General features: G+C 41.1%; 1 protein-coding gene across 1 annotated transcript in view; it reads right to left on the bottom strand.

The window, feature by feature from the left end:
- Positions 1 to 18,717, bottom strand: part of LOC140355682 (uncharacterized) — a 201,693-nt gene that overhangs the window by 81,412 nt on the left and 101,564 nt on the right. The gene's annotated exons all lie outside the window — the stretch shown is intronic.

An 18,717-nucleotide genomic window follows, 5' to 3' on the forward strand; every position in this document is an offset into this window, starting at 1 on the left:
TAATAAACAAACGCATGTGTGTGTTGTATCGGTCCACACGGGGGAGTGGCATGTGCACTTCCGCCTGCGTTCTCAAATCGCCGAAAAATCGTCCATACCGCCTTTAAACTTCCAAATAAATCAGATGTTTTGTCCAGACAGTTTTTCTTACTTGAATTTCACCAAATCCTTTATTTTTATTTTACTTTTACTTGAGTCATTTCTTGGCCCATTACCTTGTACTTCTACTTGAGTCATATCTTTTTGAAGTAACTTTACTCTTACTTTATTTGCGGCTCCTCCGTCACCTCTGTTTACATATTACTTTGAGTTTAGGTCTGCAATAGCTTTCATTTTTAATACTTTAATGCGACAAATATTGGGTTTGATGGATCTATAACGACTGTTGACAATTCTCAAGGCCTTTTTTGTCAAATAAACCTCGGCTTTATTTATTTTTTACACGTCGACCCCCAAACGTCTCCACAGCAGCTCAAATATGGGACAATTGTTGAATTTTATGACATTAATAATGTTAAAACTTGACTTTATTGAACGCCTGCAATGGCTTTCCAGCTCAGACCTTCATCCATTATGACTCCTAAACATTTTGGTTTCTTTTAACCTCTTACAATGAGGACTTTTTTCTTCTTCTTATTCATTTTCGTCCACATGTGATAAAAAGAAAGTGCTGGACAAGTCAAAGAAAAGAAAGCCTCTTATTTCCAGTCGAATCAAACATTCTGGGATGAATCAGGCTCAGTTTGTTCTCTAAAAAGAAAAAGAGAAAAATGAACCTATTTGATTGACATTTATGAAGTGATTTAGTCGGACACAGTAAACACAGATAAAGATGCGCTGCATTCACGGAGCTCTGGAAGTGTAGGAGTTCTCAGCGACAGTCCACGAGTGCTTTTCATTCTTTTATCTTCTGATTACGGCCGGGCTGCTGACCTCACTTTCATCCAGATCCAGATCCAGTCACGTCTGCCACAAGTTCATCCGTTAATCGCAACTAATCCATGACAAAGCGATGGAATAATGGTGAACTGGTCAATACGCAGAGTCCAGAAACGTGCCACGAGCTGAGAGAAAAGCTTTCATGACTCAGACGGAGCAGGAATCACACAAAATGACACTGTTTTAGTCTGTAAATGTTCTCCACCTTCAGCAGGAGCTCCTCACGCGGACAAAGTTCGGCTTTATCTGCGTAAAACTGAGTCAAAATGTCATATTTACCGGCCTTTCCAGTTCTAAACAACAATGGAGTAAATAATGGTTCGTCGCAGGCCTGGTCTGATCGTGGGATTTTTAATCCAGAGGTTCACAGTCAGTAAAAGCACAAGGGTTCAAAAATGAACTAAAAAAGGAACAAACTGGAACAGGTGCTTCCCCAATTATTATTCATTTAAAGAAACGTTGACAAAACCATATACATTGCAAACATGTGAGCTGTGTCGGGTCGTTTGGTTTAATGAAAAGGACTTTTAACTCTTTCTTATGTAACGAGCTGAAGTGAGACTTTCAGGTAGAAATGAACTGTTTGTCCTGCATTTGACCCGTCCTTCACTATCGCTGGGGTCAAGTGTGTCCGGAGCACAAACTGAGCACTTTCCAGTTACATTGGACCAACTCTTTAATAAAACTGTACTTGTCCGACACCAGACTTTTCCTCTTAAATACATTTGACGTTGTAAGTGCGGCTGCAACAAGTGAATCCATGAATCACAACTAAACCATTATTGAGCTCATTGTCCACTCATTTAGTCACTGAATAATGCTTATCTGGACTAGAAACGGACTCCAAAACGTGCCACGAGTGAGAGGAGACGTTTAATGACAAAGCAGGAATTACACCAAAATGACACAGGACACGTGGACTTTTAGCCTTTTTCATCCAAGAACTGTTTTATCTGTGACACACTCCATCAGGACGACCTCGAGCGGCGTCATCTTCACCTCATCTGGGTCAAATTTAGGAAAAGTCTGATATTTACAGGCGTTTCACGTTCTAAATTACTAATGGAAAGAATAATCAGCAGAATGATGGTTAGTGGCAGCTCTAATTGTGACTCTTACTTTGGGTTCCTCTTCCTGCTGTGAGTCAATCCAGTGATAAAAGCCTCGAGTCACAATATTAAATGATTTGAACGTTTGTTTCTTACTTTTTCCTCTTCCATGAGACTTTGAGCTAGATTTGATCAGGATTACGTGGCCTTCTGTGTTTGTTTCACAGTCTGACCACCAGAGGCACAGCAACAACATGCTAAATCTACCAAAGAGGACTTTTTTTTACTGTAAGATGAATATATTTACCACTTTGTCACATATTTAATCAAAACACACTGAGTCTTTCACAAAGAGCTGCTTTTACCACAGATCTGGAGAAAAAACATCAACTTCATGGACTGAAATTGGGAAAAGCTTCAGACGATATTGACAAAAATGATCATCTCAATATTTTTCTGGAGCGTCTCAGACGACGTCATGTCGATCCAATAGAAACGTGTTCATTAAAAACACGTCTTTAAACGTTTTAGTCGAGGTTTATTTATCAGATGAATGTGAAATGTGCAGAAAAATCACCTCATGACATGATCTGAACGTTTGCAACTGGAGGTGGACAATATATCGAGTTTTAGATTTCATGACTGTTGTTTTGAAAAGATGCAACGATTTTGAATGTCGAGTTTATTGTTTATGGGGTAAAAATGCTCTAAAAATTTAAACGGAAAAAGTGATGTTGTAAATATTCAAATAAAGTTATATTTCTGCCCTTTTATGATTTGTTTTATTGATATTTCACATCCGTCTGATAATTAAACATCCACTTAAACATTTGAAGACAAGTTTGAACATATTTCTGTTGGATTTACATAATTTTGTCTGAATATCGCAATCGAAAAGCAACAACAACAAAACATTAAAATGACAGTGAAAATGTGAAAATTGAGTGTATTTGATGAGAACCTCTTTGGTTCATAAACGTGCTGCAGCAGGATCCTCAAACGGCTTCACTTCAGCTTCATCCGGGTCAAACTTAGTCCAAATCTCTTCGTCACGTGACTTCTGCGTTCTAAACGACTAATCAATAAAAGAAAGACTAATGGATTATGAAAATGATGTCTCGCTGCAGCTCTGGTGACTCGCCTTCTCTCCCTGTTGCTGTGGTTTGTGCTTTGCCAGTCGCCTCTCCAGAGTCTTGAGTCAGTTCTCTTCCATCCTCCTGGAGGAGAACCTCCACTACAACAGTCCTCATTCTACAGACTGTGTCAATACATCTGTTCATGCTGAATCTGCTGTCACTGCTCCACATGCTTGTTTTTGTGTGGAAATGTTGTTCTTTGAACACAGTGATGTTGATGCACGGTTCGTTTTGTGCACCAGTCAAATATATACCTATGTTTTGAATTTGAAAAAAATCATATTTTATTTTTCCAATTAAGAAGGGTTCTGTGAATGCGCTTATGAAACTGGTGGGGTTCAGTACCTCCAAAAAGGTTAAGAACCACTGCTTTAGACTTTATTGTCCCAAACACAGAAGTCGTTTGACAAAAGCACAAACAGACTAAATGTCTTTAGTTTGACATGTTGAAGGTTCTAATGTGACTTCCTGGTTGGACAGATGTGACATACATTTATTTATCATTTATTTAAACAGAGGAAACTCAAAGAGAGAAACTCTTTTGGTGACGACCCGTCAAGTTAAATACAGACTAAATAAACACAGGATTTACAGATAAAATGACAATAAAACCTTCACTGAAACAATCAAAGACATTAAAGGAACACATAAAAACACAACTACACATACGATATGGGATAAAATCATGCAAAGCAAGAGCACTGGCATTGTGGGTAATCTTTTACCCGTTTGAATTAATTCAAAGGCAAACGATTATTTCATTTAAATAGTCCATTGTTCCATTATTTCATGTGTTAATCATAAGAAATACTCACTGCTTCAGCGTCGTCTCTGAACAGCTTTATTAAACTTTGACCTCAAAGAGTCACGTGACCTGAACCACACCCGTCTCTGTGACAGGTGCAGTGGCAGTGAGCTCCAGCAGAGGGCGCCACACTCTGGCTCAGGTAGAAATATCAGTGATGAAACAAACAGATAATGATTATTCTCCTTAAAACAAACTGTATAATCCCACATCCAGTTTAGAGTTCATTAAAGCCTGTTATCACGGCTTTGTCTGGAATGTTCCGCAGTGTAGTTTATCTCCATGGAGACAAGCCCTCTCTCTCTCTCTCTGCAGGTTAAAGGATGTGAAACTGTTCTAAAATAATACACACATGTCCTTGAGTGAAAGCACGTGGCACATGAGCTCCAGAGTGAGCTGTAATGTGGTGGTGGAGCAGCAGGGGGCGCTCCAGACTCTGAACTGCACTGATACAATGAGAAGGATTTAAAGGTGACGTATAAAGGAGATGTCATTGCTTCACCTTTCTTACAGTGAGCAGACTCGACTCTCCACAGATCTGACCTGTGACTTGGCCTGGTGAAGTCGTCTGCTCGTTTCCATGGAGACGGATCAGGCCCATGGTTGTCAGGGTCCTGGAGCAGAAATGAGCAGAAGAGAACATGTTTTTATTGTATTGTATTTCCACCTGTGGGTCGACTTATGTAGCGCAGCTGGAATCCACTCAGACACAAATGTGTTTCCACGCTCTTTGGACACTTTCAGGGAAACAGACTCATGAAACATTCTGCACAATTACTGTGAACGCATTGGCTCAAATCAATAGTCTTTAAATAATAAAGTTCTGTGTGTTCATTAAATGACAAGAAATCCATCCATCCATCCATTTTCTACCGCTTGTTCCCTTTCGGGGTAACGGGTGACTGGAGCCTATCCCAGTGACTTCGGGCCTTAGGCGGGGTACACCCTGGACAGTGGCCAACTTGTCGCAGGGCCAACACAGAGACATAGACATTACAGACAGTTCACTCTCACATTCAATCACTAGGGCCAATTTAGAGTCACCAATTTTACCTAACACATGCATGTCTTTGGACGGTGGGAGGAAGCCGGAGAACCCGGAGAGAACCCACGGTAACATGGGGAGAACATGCAGACTCCACCCAGAGAGATCATGTGATGTAGGTCTGGTCCGGGAATCAAACCCATGATCTCCTTCTTGGGAGGCAAGAGCGCTAACCGCCTTTGCCACCGTGCACCCAGAAATCAATTTAGTCAAATCCAGCAATGAATCCTCCAAAACCGAAGCAGCACTTTGGCTAGCTGGCTAATCGGACACGCGCCGACAAGAGTGAAATATTTGAAATAATCGAGCGCCAAAACAAAATAAATGTAAAATAAAGACAAGATGTGGTTTAAAATGTGACTGAGACTGTAAATGCAAAGACTTACGTGACTGTTGAAACTCCAACAGCTTCAAACACAAAACTATCCACGGGAAATATGAATCGACCAATCGAAGTGAAGCAAGGGGGCGGGGCCAAAGACAACATGAAAAACGGACAAATCAGACAGAAATAGATGTGGAAACACAGGGTCCATTCAACATTATCTTTATGAACACTTGACTAAAGGACTTTTCACAGTGCAAGAGTCGTGTGGTCGTCTGTGTCTTTGACTCATTTGATTTAGTTGATGTTTTATTTCATTCATATATTTCTTTTGTCTGTTTTGTTGTTCCGACTTTATCAGGTCCAGTTGTGTTTGAAATGTACTTGTGCAGAGCTAAATGTTTTATATTGCTCCTGCAGAACTTTGGAAATGATCTCGTTTATAAGATGTGCCACAAATAAAGTTGGATTGTTCTGGATCATCGGCTCTTTTTGAACTTCTCTGCATTTGGCCTGCGACGATTAATGAACTTAGTAAGTAATTAATTAAGTAAATCTTATTTGTACAGCACCTTTCACAGACAGAAGTCACAAAGAGCTTCACAAAAACACAGAATAAAACAATAAAAGACAAAAAACTTACAGTGAGCAACACATATACAACAATAACAGTCAAATCAGTCCCTAAAGCAAATGCAATTAAAAGGCTGGACTAAATAAAAAGGTCTTGAACTGACCTTTAAAAGCAACAGCAGAGCTAACAACTTACAAACTAACTGTGACTCGTCGAGTTTAAAAAATAACAGTAGTTGTATTTTGATGATCGTAATGGTAATCTGGACTAAACAGACTCTAAAACACTCAGGAAAAGACCTGTTAGAACAAAGGAAGTGGTGTTATTAAATCAAAATGTCAAAAAGTCCACATTTAGAATCCTTCAGTTTCCATATTTCAACCTTTATTTGGTGAGAAATCCATTTAAAAGTCTAAATAGTCCAAAGAAACACTCATTCGACTATAATTGGTGGTAAAACACTGTTAGCTGCAGCTCTCCTCTGCTTCCTCTGCTCGACACATCATCGTCATGATTCTAAAGTGGGACAGAAGCACAAAGTGACTCGTCATAAAGCTGCTGTAATAAGCACAGACGTTTGTGCTCCTCCTTCAGCTCTCACACCAGTACTTTTGGTGCTGTTCTGGAGGTTAAACTGGCTCCTCTGTCTGTGGATGTCTGATGGATGTTGGTCTCGTGAATGTGGAGCTCTGACGTGAGAAGACTGAGCAGCGACAGGCGAGATGACACACTGACATTAGAGGGACAGAGTTTCTAGGGCAGAGCAATAAGACGTGCTAAAGCCAATCAGGACAAGAAGGAAGCACGGCTGACACTTTACAAGAAGGAAAAGCATTGGAACACAAAGTCATCACCAGCCCATCACCATTAATCATGAACAAGCAAAGAGTTGATCACATACAGCTCAAATAAAGCAGCTGACGGCGGTGCAGTTTGCCTTCACATTCCTCTGACCTTTGGCTGCCCTGTGCTCGTGCCGCTGAGGTCCGTTCTGATCCAGGTTCAGTCCGGGTCTGTGGACCAGGTTCCCCTCGCTGCCGGCCCGCATCAGCCTCTCTCCGATACGCAGCATGCACGAGCGGTTCCCCTGGAGCTCCTTCTGCAGCAGCACGGAGCCGCTCTTCTGGGCCCGAGGGAGCCCACAGCGGGGCAGCGACGAGGAGAAGGACGGACGAGACATGGAGCTGCAGCTGGACGTCTGAGGTCTGAGGTCTGGACTGAACCAGAGCAGGCAGAGGCTTTACTCTCACTCCTCCTCCTCTCTCTATCACACTCTCTCTGTCTCTCTCTTCTGTCTGAACATGTGCCTCTGTCAAATGTCAGCAACAACAAGGACACTGCATTATCGCCATGAATGTGACTTTAAAAGACACATATTCTGCATTATCTGTATTGTTATTTGCCTTTAAACATGTTCTTGTACCTTACTTTTGCATCGCTTTAGAACTTAAAATAATATACTTACAAATAAGGAGTTATTACAACAAAGAAACACTCACAGTCTAATCACATTTTTTAATTCAAGCTTGTAAACCAGAACTCTTTGTGAAAATCAGGTCAAAACGACACAAGTGTATTACTGATCTGAACAATTCAAGTGTATAAATCCCGTCTGAAGCGTCCTGGTGACGTGCACCAGCAGCTTGTACTGGCTGCTCTGGTGGTGGAGTGACAGCCTCATCAGCAGCTCAGAGGTTCAAACCTCACAGAAGACACTTTGTCAAATACATAAATACTTTGTTGATTTATTGCTGGGTTTCAGAGGACATTAGAAGAATAAAACTCTTTATAAAACCATCAAACTGTTTGAATCATTCACATGATTTTTACAATGCTGAATGTGAATTATTTTGATATTTCACATTTGATAGACGCATTGTCACAGAATGTACTTTTATCAGTGATATTGTCAGATCTGGAGATGATGCTGTTACAAGGCTAAATATTGTGTAGTATTTGAAATGACTTTCTCTTTGTTTGAAACACACGATTGGAGGAGATGACCAGGCTTTTTTACACTTCAATGGATTTGTTCCAAAAAGACTTCCTCTGGTGAAAGTTTGTTCATGTAAACCAGAGCTCCTCACCTTGTTCTACAGTCACTTACCACATGCTGCAAGGTTCATGACTCCAATTCTGTTTATTGAAATACATCACATCAGAAGCTTTTTACAATCGAAAAAAACTTTGCCAAAATGAAATGTAAAGTGTCTAAACCAGACTTTGAGAAACATATTCACGCGTTTGTCTCCAGATTAGACACTGAACACTGTTTAACACGCTTTGTGTTTTTTGTTTTTTACCGTCGCCTCCGAGACGACCGCTGTTGTGATTTTGGCCGTTACAAAAATAAATTGAATTGAAAATTATAAAACGATTGTTACGGCTGCTCAATGAGTTCATCCAGAACGCTGCTGCTCAGGTCCTGACTAGAACCAGGAAGTACCATGACATTAGTCCTGTGCTCAGGGACCGGCCTCCTGCTGGTGCCAGAGTCAGGACTAAACATGGACCGGCCTCCTGCTGGTGCCAGAGTCAGGACTAAACATGGAGCGGCCTCCTGCTGGTGCCAGAGTCAGGACTAAACATGGACCGGCCTCCTGCTGGTGCCAGAGTCAGGACTAAACATGGACCGGCCTCCTGCTGGTGCCAGAGTCAGGACTCAACATGGACCGGCCTCCTGCTGGTGCCAGAGTCAGGACTAAACATGGACCGGCCTCCTGCTGGTGCCAGAGTCAGGACTAAACATGGAGCGGCCTCCTGCTGGTGCCAGAGTCAGGACTAAACATGGACCGGCGTCCTACTTGTGCCAAAGTCACACGCACACACACACTCACAAACTGACACAATATACAAGCACACAAACAAACACACAGACACAGACACAAACACACACACACACACACACAGACACACAAACAAACAAGGCCGTGGAGAGCCACAGCGCGGTTGATTAGCTGCGCAGTTTCAGGGACCGCAGCGTTTCCCTTATTGCTCATAACGCTGCTGGCTTTGATAACTATTTGCTGAAGGAAAATCTTGCCTTGCAGTGTTTAACCTCCTGTTTACAGTTAAAGGTAGTACAGTTGTTCACATGTATGACCAACAATTCAAACAAAGCTGGTCTGATTCCTTCAGCATTCTACCCATGGACCGGCCTCCTGCTGGTGCCAGCGTCAAACGCACACAAAATCATACACAAAAACACACACACACGCACATACACACACACGCGTACACATAAACAAACACACAAACACAAAGGCACGCACGCACACACACACACACACACACACACACACACACACACACACACACACACACACACACACAATCACACACACAAACAAACGCACACACTCAAACAGACACACACAAACAGATACACACACAAACACACACACACACACAAACAGATACAGAAACACACACAAACAATCAAACACTTTAGACTTAACAAATTGGATGATTTTAAGTTTATTGCTCATAACGCGTATGGCTTTGATAACTATTTGCTGAAGGAATATCTTGCCTTGCAGTGTTTAACCTCCTGTTTACAGTTAAAGGTAGTACAGTTGTTCACATGTATGACCAACAATTCAAACAAAGCTGGTCTGATTCCTTCAGCATTCTACCCATGGACCGGCCTCCTGCTGGTGCCAGAGTCAAACGCACACAAAATCATACACAAAAACACACACGCACGCACATACACACACACACACACAAATACACACTTTAGACTTAATAAATGGGATGATTTTAAGTTTATTGCTCATAACGCCGCTGGCTTTGATAACTATTTGCTGAAGGAAAATCTTGCCTTGCAGTGTTTAACCTCCTGTTTACAGTTAAAGGTAGTACAGTTGTTCACATGTATGACCAACAATTCAAACAAAGCTGGTCTGATTCCTTCAGCTTTCTACCCATGGACCGGCCTCCTGCTGGTGCCAGAGTCAGGACTAAACATGGACCGGCCTCCTGCTGGTGCCAGAGTCAGGACTAAACATGGACCGGCCTCCTACTGGTGCCAGAGTCAGGACTAAACATGGACCGGCCTCCTGCTGGTGCCAGAGACAGGACTAAACATGGACCGGCCTCCTGCTGGTGCCAGAGTCAGGACTAAACATGGACCGGCCTCTTACTGGTGCCAGAGACAGGACTAAACCTGGACCGGCCTCCTGCTGGTGCCAGATGTTGTTTTATCTTATTTGTGATTATTTTCTACAGTTCTGAAGCTGCTTAGATTGTTCATTCAAAATAAACTTTTATTGTCACTAATGATGTGTCTGTAGCCCAGCTCTAGTAGTGTCTTGTATCAGCTCCGCACGGCTCGTCCCGGGGCAGGTTCAGCCGCAGAGGGCCGACTCTTCCTTCAAAGATTCTACATATAATAATTTTATTATTTATTCATAAGATAAAAAAAAAAAACATCATCAGTGCCAAAAAGATAAATATACAAACAAATGAATGAAAAGGAGCAGAGAGAAGAGTTATCTGGCCCTTTTTCATCATGAAATTGATCTTTAAATCACACTTACTTTAATAACACACAGAAATACATCACAAACTTTAGACCACAATAACCTCATTTTATTTGTCAAACTCACTGATTCTGACAGCTTTTATGCATTTCTTTAATGCCCTTTTTCTTTGTCAGCACAGGGATGCTGGTCATTATTTCAAGAAATTGTTGGAATGACTTTCTGACACTTTTTCTTTCACTCCTTTTACTTGAGTCATATTTTTATTGAAGTAACAGACTCTCAATTGAATAAAAGTGTCTTTTCTTCTTCAGATGTGATTTAGTTTTTTTTCTCAGTCGTCCAATTACTTAAAGGTGGTATGGATGATTTTTTTCAGCAAATTTTTTATCATATTTCCTCGTGACGTGGATAAATCATTAGTCTTGCCACGTATCAATCATAAAACGCACCTACCGCTCACCTGCAGCCGCGTGCGGTTCCTCCTCACGTTTCCGCGTGCCTAAGCGCATGGATCTATCATAATATAGTTCCCTCAGTGTACGGGGCAAAATGAAGACGGAGAAAGACTGTTCGAGCTGATGCAGAAGTGGACAGAAATCTACGGGAGACGAGCGATGCGATGCGCTCCGTTGCGTTAATAAACAAACGCATGTGTGTGTTGTATCAGTCCACACGGGGGAGTGGCATGTGCACTTCCACCTGCGTTCTCAAATCGCCGAAAAATCGTCCATACTGTCTTTAAACTTCCAAATAAATCAGATGTTTTGTCCAGACAGTTTTTCTTACTTGAATTTCACCAAATCCTTTATTTTTATTTTACTTTTACTTGAGTCATTTCTTGGCCCATTACCTTGTACTTCTACTTGAGTCATATCTTTTTGAAGTAACTTTACTCTTACTGTAGTTACGGCTCCTCCGTCACCTCTGTTTACATATTACTTTGAGTTTAGGTCTGCAATAGCTTTCATTTTTAATACTTTAATGCGACAAATATTGGGTTTGATGGATCTATAACGACTGTTGACAATTCTCAAGGCCTTTTTTGTCAAATAAACCTCGGCTTTATTTATGTTTTACACGTCGACCCCCAAACGTCTCCACAGCAGCTCAAATATTGGACAATTGTTGAATTTCATGACGTTAATAATGCTAAAACTTGACTTTATTGAACGCCTGCAATGGCTTTCCAGCTCAGACCTTCATCCATTATGACTCCTAAACATTTTGGTTTCTTTTAACCTCTTACAATGAGGACTTTTTTCTTCTTCTTATTCCTTTTTGTCCACATGTGATAAAAAGAAAGTGCTGGACAAGTCAAAGAAAAGAAAGCCTCTTATTTCCAGTCGAATCAAACATTCTGGGATGAATCAGGCTCAGTTTGTTCTCTAAAAAGAAAAAGAGAAAAATGAACCTATTTGATTGACATTTATGAAGTGATTTAGTCGGACACAGTAAACACAGATAAAGACGCGCTGCATTCACGGAGCTCTGGAAGTGTAGGAGTTCTCAGCGACAGTCCACGAGTGCTTTTCATTCTTTTATCTTCTGATTACGGCCGGGCTGCTGACCTCACTTTCATCCAGATCCAGATCCAGTCACGTCTGCCACAAGTTCATCCGTTAATCGCAACTAATCCATGACAAAGCGATGGAATAATGGTGAACTGGTCAATACGCAGAGTCCAGAAACGTGCCACGAGCTGAGAGAAAAGCTTTCATGACTCAGACGGAGCAGGAATCACACAAAATGACACTGTTTTAGTCTGTAAATGTTCTCCACCTTCAGCAGGAGCTCCTCACGCGGACAAAGTTCGGCTTTATCTGCGTAAAACGGAGTCAAAATGTCATATTTACCGGCCTTTCCAGTTCTAAACAACAATGGAGTAAATAATGGTTCGTCGCAGGCCTGGTCTGATCGTGGGCTTTTTAATCCAGAGGTTCACAGTCAGTAAAAGCACAAGGGTTCAAAAATGAACTAAAAAGGGAACAAACTGGAACAGGTGCTTCCCCAATTATTATTCATTTAAAGAAACGTTGACAAAACCATATACATTGCAAACATGTGAGCTGTGTCGGGTCGTTTGGTTTAATGAAAAGGACTTTTAACTCTTTCTTATGTAACGAGCTGAAGTGAGACTTTCAGGTAGAAATGAACTGTTTGTCCTGCATTTGACCCGTCCTTCACTATCGCTGGGGTCAAGTGTGTCCGGAGCACAAACTGAGCACTTTCCAGTTACATTGGACCAACTCTTTAATAAAACTGTACTTTTCAGACACCAGACTTTTCCTCTTAAATACATTTGACGTTGTAACTGCGGCTGCAACAAGTGAATCCATGAATCACAACTAAACCATTATTGAGCTCATTGTCCACTCATTTAGTCACTGAATAATGCTTATCTGGACTAGAAACGGACTCCAAAACGTGCCACGAGTGAGAGGAGACGTTTAATGACTCGCACAAAGCAGGATTTACACCAAAATGACACAGGACACGTGGACTTTTAGCCTTTTTCATCCAAGAACTGTTTTATCTGCGACGCGCTCCATCAGGACGACCTCGAGCGGCGTCATCTTCACCTCATCTGGGTCAAATTTAGGAAAAGTCTGATATTTACAGGCGTTTCACGTTCTAAATTACTAATGGAAAGAATAATCAGCAGAATGATGGTTAGTGGCAGCTCTAATTGTGACTCTTACTTTGGGTTCCTCTTCCTGCTGTGAGTCAATCCAGTGATAAAAGCCTCGAGTCACAATATTAAATGATTTGAACGTTTGTTTCTTACTTTTTCCTCTTCCATGAGACTTTGAGCTAGATTTGATCAGGATTACGTGGCCTTCTGTGTTTGTTTCACAGTCTGACCACCAGAGGCACAGCAACAACATGCTAAATCTACCAAAGAGGACTTTTTTTTACTGTAAGATGAATATATTTACCACTTTGTCACATATTTAATCAAAACACACTGAGTCTTTCACAAAGAGCTGCTTTTACCACAGATCTGGAGAAAAAACATCAACTTCATGGACTGAAATTGGGAAAAGCTTCAGACGATATTGACAAAAATGATCATCTCAATATTTTTCTGGAGAATCTGACGACGTCATGTCGATCCAATAGAAACGTGTTCATTAAAAACACGTCTTTAAACGTTTTAGTCGAGGTTTATTTATCAGATGAATGTGAAATGTGCAGAAAAATCACCTCATGACATGATCTGAACGTTTGCAACTGGAGGTGGACAATATATCGAGTTTTAGATTTCATGACTGTTGTTTTGAAAAGATGCAACGATTTTGAATGTCGAGTTTATTGTTTATGGGGTAAAAATGCTCTTTAAAAATGAAATGGAAAAAGTGATGTTGTAAATATTCAAATAAAGTTATATTTCTGCCCTTTTATGATTCGTTTTATTGATATTTCACATCCGTCTGATAATTAAACATCCACTTAAACATTTGAAGACAAGTTTGAACATATTTCTGTTGGATTTACATAATTTTGTCTGAATATCGCAATCGAAAAGCAACAACAACAACAACAACAACAACAACAAAACATTAAAATGACAGTGAAAATGTGAAAATTGAGTGTATTTGATGAGAACCTCTTTGGTTCATAAACGTGCTGCAGCAGGATCCTCAAACGGCTTCACTTCAGCTTCATCCGGGTCAAACTTAGTCCAAATCTCTTCGTCACGTGACTTCTGCGTTCTAAACGACTAATCAATAAAAGAAAGACTAATGGATTATGAAAATGATGTCTCGCTGCAGCTCTGGTGACTCGCCTTCTCTCCCTGTTGCTGTGGTTTGTGCTTTGCCAGTCGCCTCTCCAGAGTCTTGAGTCAGTTCTCTTCCATCCTCCTGGAGGAGAACCTCCACTACAACAGTCCTCATTCTACAGACTGTGTCAATACATCTGTTCATGCTGAATCTGCTGTCACTGCTCCACCTGCTTGTTTTTGTGTGGAAATGTTGTTCTTTGAACACAGTGATGTTGATGCACGGTTCGTTTTGTGCACCAGTCAAATATATACCTATGTTTTGAATTTGAAAAAATCATATTTTATTTTTCCAATTAAGAAGGGTTCTGTGAATGCGCTTATGAAACTGGTGGGGTTCAGTACCTCCAAAAAGGTTAAGAACCACTGCTTTAGACTTTATTGTCCCAAACACAGAAGTCGTTTGACAAAAGCACAAACAGACTAAATGTCTTTAGTTTGACATGTTGAAGGTTCTAATGTGACTTCCTGGTTGGACAGATGTGACATACATTTATTTATCATTTATTTAAACAGAGGAAACTCAAAGAGAGAAACTCTTTTGGTGACGACCCGTCAAGTTAAATACAGACTAAATAAACACAGGATTTACAGATAAAATGACAATAAAACCTTCACTGAAACAATCAAAGACATTAAAGGAACACATAAAAACACAACTACACATACGATATGGGATAAAATCATGCAAAGCAAGAGCACTGGCATTGTGGGTAATCTTTTACCCGTTTGAATTAATTCAAAGGCAAACGATTATTTCATTTAAATAGTCCATTGTTCCATTATTTCATGTGTTAATCATAAGAAATACTCACTGCTTCAGCGTCGTCTCTGAACAGCTTTATTAAACTTTGACCTCAAAGAGTCACGTGACCTGAACCACACCCGTCTCTGTGACAGGTGCAGTGGCAGTGAGCTCCAGCAGAGGGCGCCACACTCTGGCTCAGGTAGAAATATCAGTGATGAAACAAACAGATAATGATTATTCTCCTTAAAACAAACTGTATAATCCCACATCCAGTTTAGAGTTCATTAAAGCCTGTTATCACGGCTTTGTCTGGAATGTTCCGCAGTGTAGTTCATCTCCATGGAGACAAGCCCTCTCTCTCTCTCTCTCTGCAGGTTAAAGGATGTGAAACTGTTCTAAAATAATACACACATGTCCTTGAGTGAAAGCACGTGGCACATGAGCTCCAGAGTGAGCTGTAATGTGGTGGTGGAGCAGCAGGGGGCGCTCCAGACTCTGAACTGCACTGATACAATGAGAAGGATTTAAAGGTGACGTATAAAGGAGATGTCATTGCTTCACCTTTCTTACAGTGAGCAGACTCGACTCTCCACAGATCTGACCTGTGACTTGGCCTGGTGGCGTCGTCTGCTCGTTTCCATGGAGACGGATCAGGCCCATGGTTGTCAGGGTCCTGGAGCAGAAATGAGCAGAAGAGAACATGTTTTTATTGTATTGTATTTCCACCTGTGGGTCGACTTATGTAGCGCAGCTGGAATCCACTCAGACACAAATGTGTTTCCACGCTCTTTGGACACTTTCAGGGAAACAGACTCATGAAACATTCTGCACAATTACTTTGAACGCATTGGCTCAAATCAATAGTCTTTAAATAATAAAGTTCTGTGTGTTCATTAAATGACAAGAAATCAATTTAGTCAAATCCAGCAATGAATCCTCCAAAACCGAAGCAGCACTTTGGCTAGCTGGCTAATCGGACACGCGCCGACAAGAGTGAAATATTTGAAATAATCGAGCGCCAAAACAAAATAAATGTAAAATAAAGACAAGATGTGGTTTAAAATGTGACTGAGACTGTAAATGCAAAGACTTACGTGACTGTTGAAACTCCAACAGCTTCAAACACAAAACTATCCACGGGAAATATGAATCGACCAATCGAAGTGAAGCAAGGGGGCGGGGCCAAAGACAACATGAAAAACGGACAAATCAGACAGAAATAGATGTGGAAACACAGGGTCCATTCAACATTATCTTTATGAACACTTGGCTAAAGGACTTTTCACAGTGCAAGAGTCGTGTGGTCGTCTGTGTCTTTGACTCATTTGATTTAGTTGATGTTTTATTTCATTCATATATTTCTTTTGTCTGTTTTGTTGTTCCGACTTTATCAGGTCCAGTTGTGTTTGAAATGTACTTGTGCAGAGCTAAATGTTTTATATTGCTCCTGCAGAACTTTGGAAATGATCTCGTTTATAAGATGTGCCACAAATAAAGTTGGATTGTTCTGGATCATCGGCTCTTTTTGAACTTCTCTGCATTTGGCCTGCGACGATTAATGAACTTAGTAAGTAATTAATTAAGTAAATCTTATTTGTACAGCACCTTTCACAGACAGAAGTCACAAAGAGCTTCACAAAAACACAGAATAAAACAATAAAAGACAAAAAACTTACAGTGAGCAACACATATACAACAATAACAGTCAAATCAGTCCCTAAAGCAAATGCAATTAAAAGGCTGGACTAAATAAAAAGGTCTTGAACTGACCTTTAAAAGCAACAGCAGAGCTAACAACTTACAAACTAACTGTGACTCGTCGAGTTTAAAAAATAACAGTAGTTGTATTTTGATGATCGTAATGGTAATCTGGACTAAACAGACTCTAAAACACTCAGGAAAAGACCTGTTAGAACAAAGGAAGTGGTGTTATTAAATCAAAATGTCAAAAAGTCCAAATTTAGAATCCTTCAGTTTCCATATTTCAACCTTTATTTGGTGAGAAATCCATTTAAAAGTCTAAATAGTCCAAAGAAACACTCATTCGACTATAATTGGTGGTAAAACACTGTTAGCTGCAGCTCTCCTCTGCTTCCTCTGCTCGACACATCATCGTCATGATTCTAAAGTGGGACAGAAGCACAAAGTGACTCGTCATAAAGCTGCTGTAATAAGCACAGACGTTTGTGCTCCTCCTTCAGCTCTCACACCAGTACTTTTGGTGCTGTTCTGGAGGTTAAACTGGCTCCTCTGTCTGTGGATGTCTGATGGATGTTGGTCTCGTGAATGTGGAGCTCTGACGTGAGAAGACTGAGCAGCGACAGGCGAGATGACACACTGACATTAGAGGGACAGAGTTTCTAGGGCAGAGCAATAAGACGTGCTAAAGCCAATCAGGACAAGAAGGAAGCACGGCTGACACTTTACAAGAAGGAAAAGCATTGGAACACAAAGTCATCACCAGCCCATCACCATTAATCATGAACAAGCAAAGAGTTGATCACATACAGCTCAAATAAAGCAGCTGACGGCGGTGCAGTTTGCCTTCACATTCCTCTGACCTTTGGCTGCCCTGTGCTCGTGCCGCTGAGGTCCGTTCTGATCCAGGTTCAGTCCGGGTCTGTGGACCAGGTTCCCCTCGCTGCCGGCCCGCATCAGCCTCTCTCCGATACGCAGCATGCACGAGCGGTTCCCCTGGAGCTCCTTCTGCAGCAGCACGGAGCCGCTCTTCTGGGCCCGAGGGAGCCCACAGCGGGGCAGCGACGAGGAGAAGGACGGACGAGACATGGAGCTGCAGCTGGACGTCTGAGGTCTGAGGTCTGGACTGAACCAGAGCAGGCAGAGGCTTTACTCTCACTCCTCCTCCTCTCTCTATCACACTCTCTCTGTCTCTCTCTTCTGTCTGAACATGTGCCTCTGTCAAATGTCAGCAACAACAAGGACACTGCATTATCGCCATGAATGTGACTTTAAAAGACACATATTCTGCATTATTTGTATTGTTTTTTGCCTTCAAACATGTTCTTGTACCTTACTTTTGCATCGCTTTAGAACTTAAAATAATATACTTACAAATAAGGAGTTATTACACCAAAGAAACACTCACAGTCTAATCACATTTTTTAATTCAAGCTTGTAAACCAGAACCCTTTGTGAAAATCAGGTCAAAACGACACAAGTGTATTACTGATCTGAACAATTCAAGTGTATAAATCCCGTCTGAAGCGTCCTGGTGACGTGCACCAGCAGCTTGTACTGGCTGCTCTGGTGGTGCAGTGACAGCCTCATCAGCAGCTCAGAGGTTCAAACCTCACAGAAGACACTTTGTCAAATACATAAATACTTTGTTGGTTTATTGCTGGGTTTCAGAGGACATTAGAAGAATAAAACTCTTTATAAAACCATCAAACTGTTTGAATCATTCACATGATTTTTACAATGCTGAATGTGAATTATTTTGATATTTCACATTTGATAGACGCATTGTCACAGAATGTACTTTTATCAGTGATATTGTCAGATCTGGAGATGATGCTGTTACAAGGCTAAATATTGTGTAGTATTTGAAATGACTTTCTCTTTGTTTGAAACACACGATTGGAGGAGATGACCAGGCTTTTTTACACTTCAATGGATTTGTTCCAAAAAGACTTCCTCTGGTGAAAGTTTGTTCATGTAAACCAGAGCTCCTCACCTTGTTCTACAGTCACTTACCACATGCTGCAAGGTTCATGACTCCAATTCTGTTTATTGAAATACATCACATCAGAAGCTTTTTACAATCGAAAAAAACGTTGCCAAAATGAAATGTAAAGTGTCTAAACCAGA

The sequence above is a fragment of the Eucyclogobius newberryi genome, unplaced genomic scaffold, assembly GCF_026437365.1.
Source record: "Eucyclogobius newberryi isolate DKJ021-1_F unplaced genomic scaffold, fEucNew1.0.hap1 SCAF_12, whole genome shotgun sequence".
NCBI classification, from domain to species: Eukaryota; Metazoa; Chordata; class Actinopteri; order Gobiiformes; family Gobiidae; genus Eucyclogobius; species Eucyclogobius newberryi.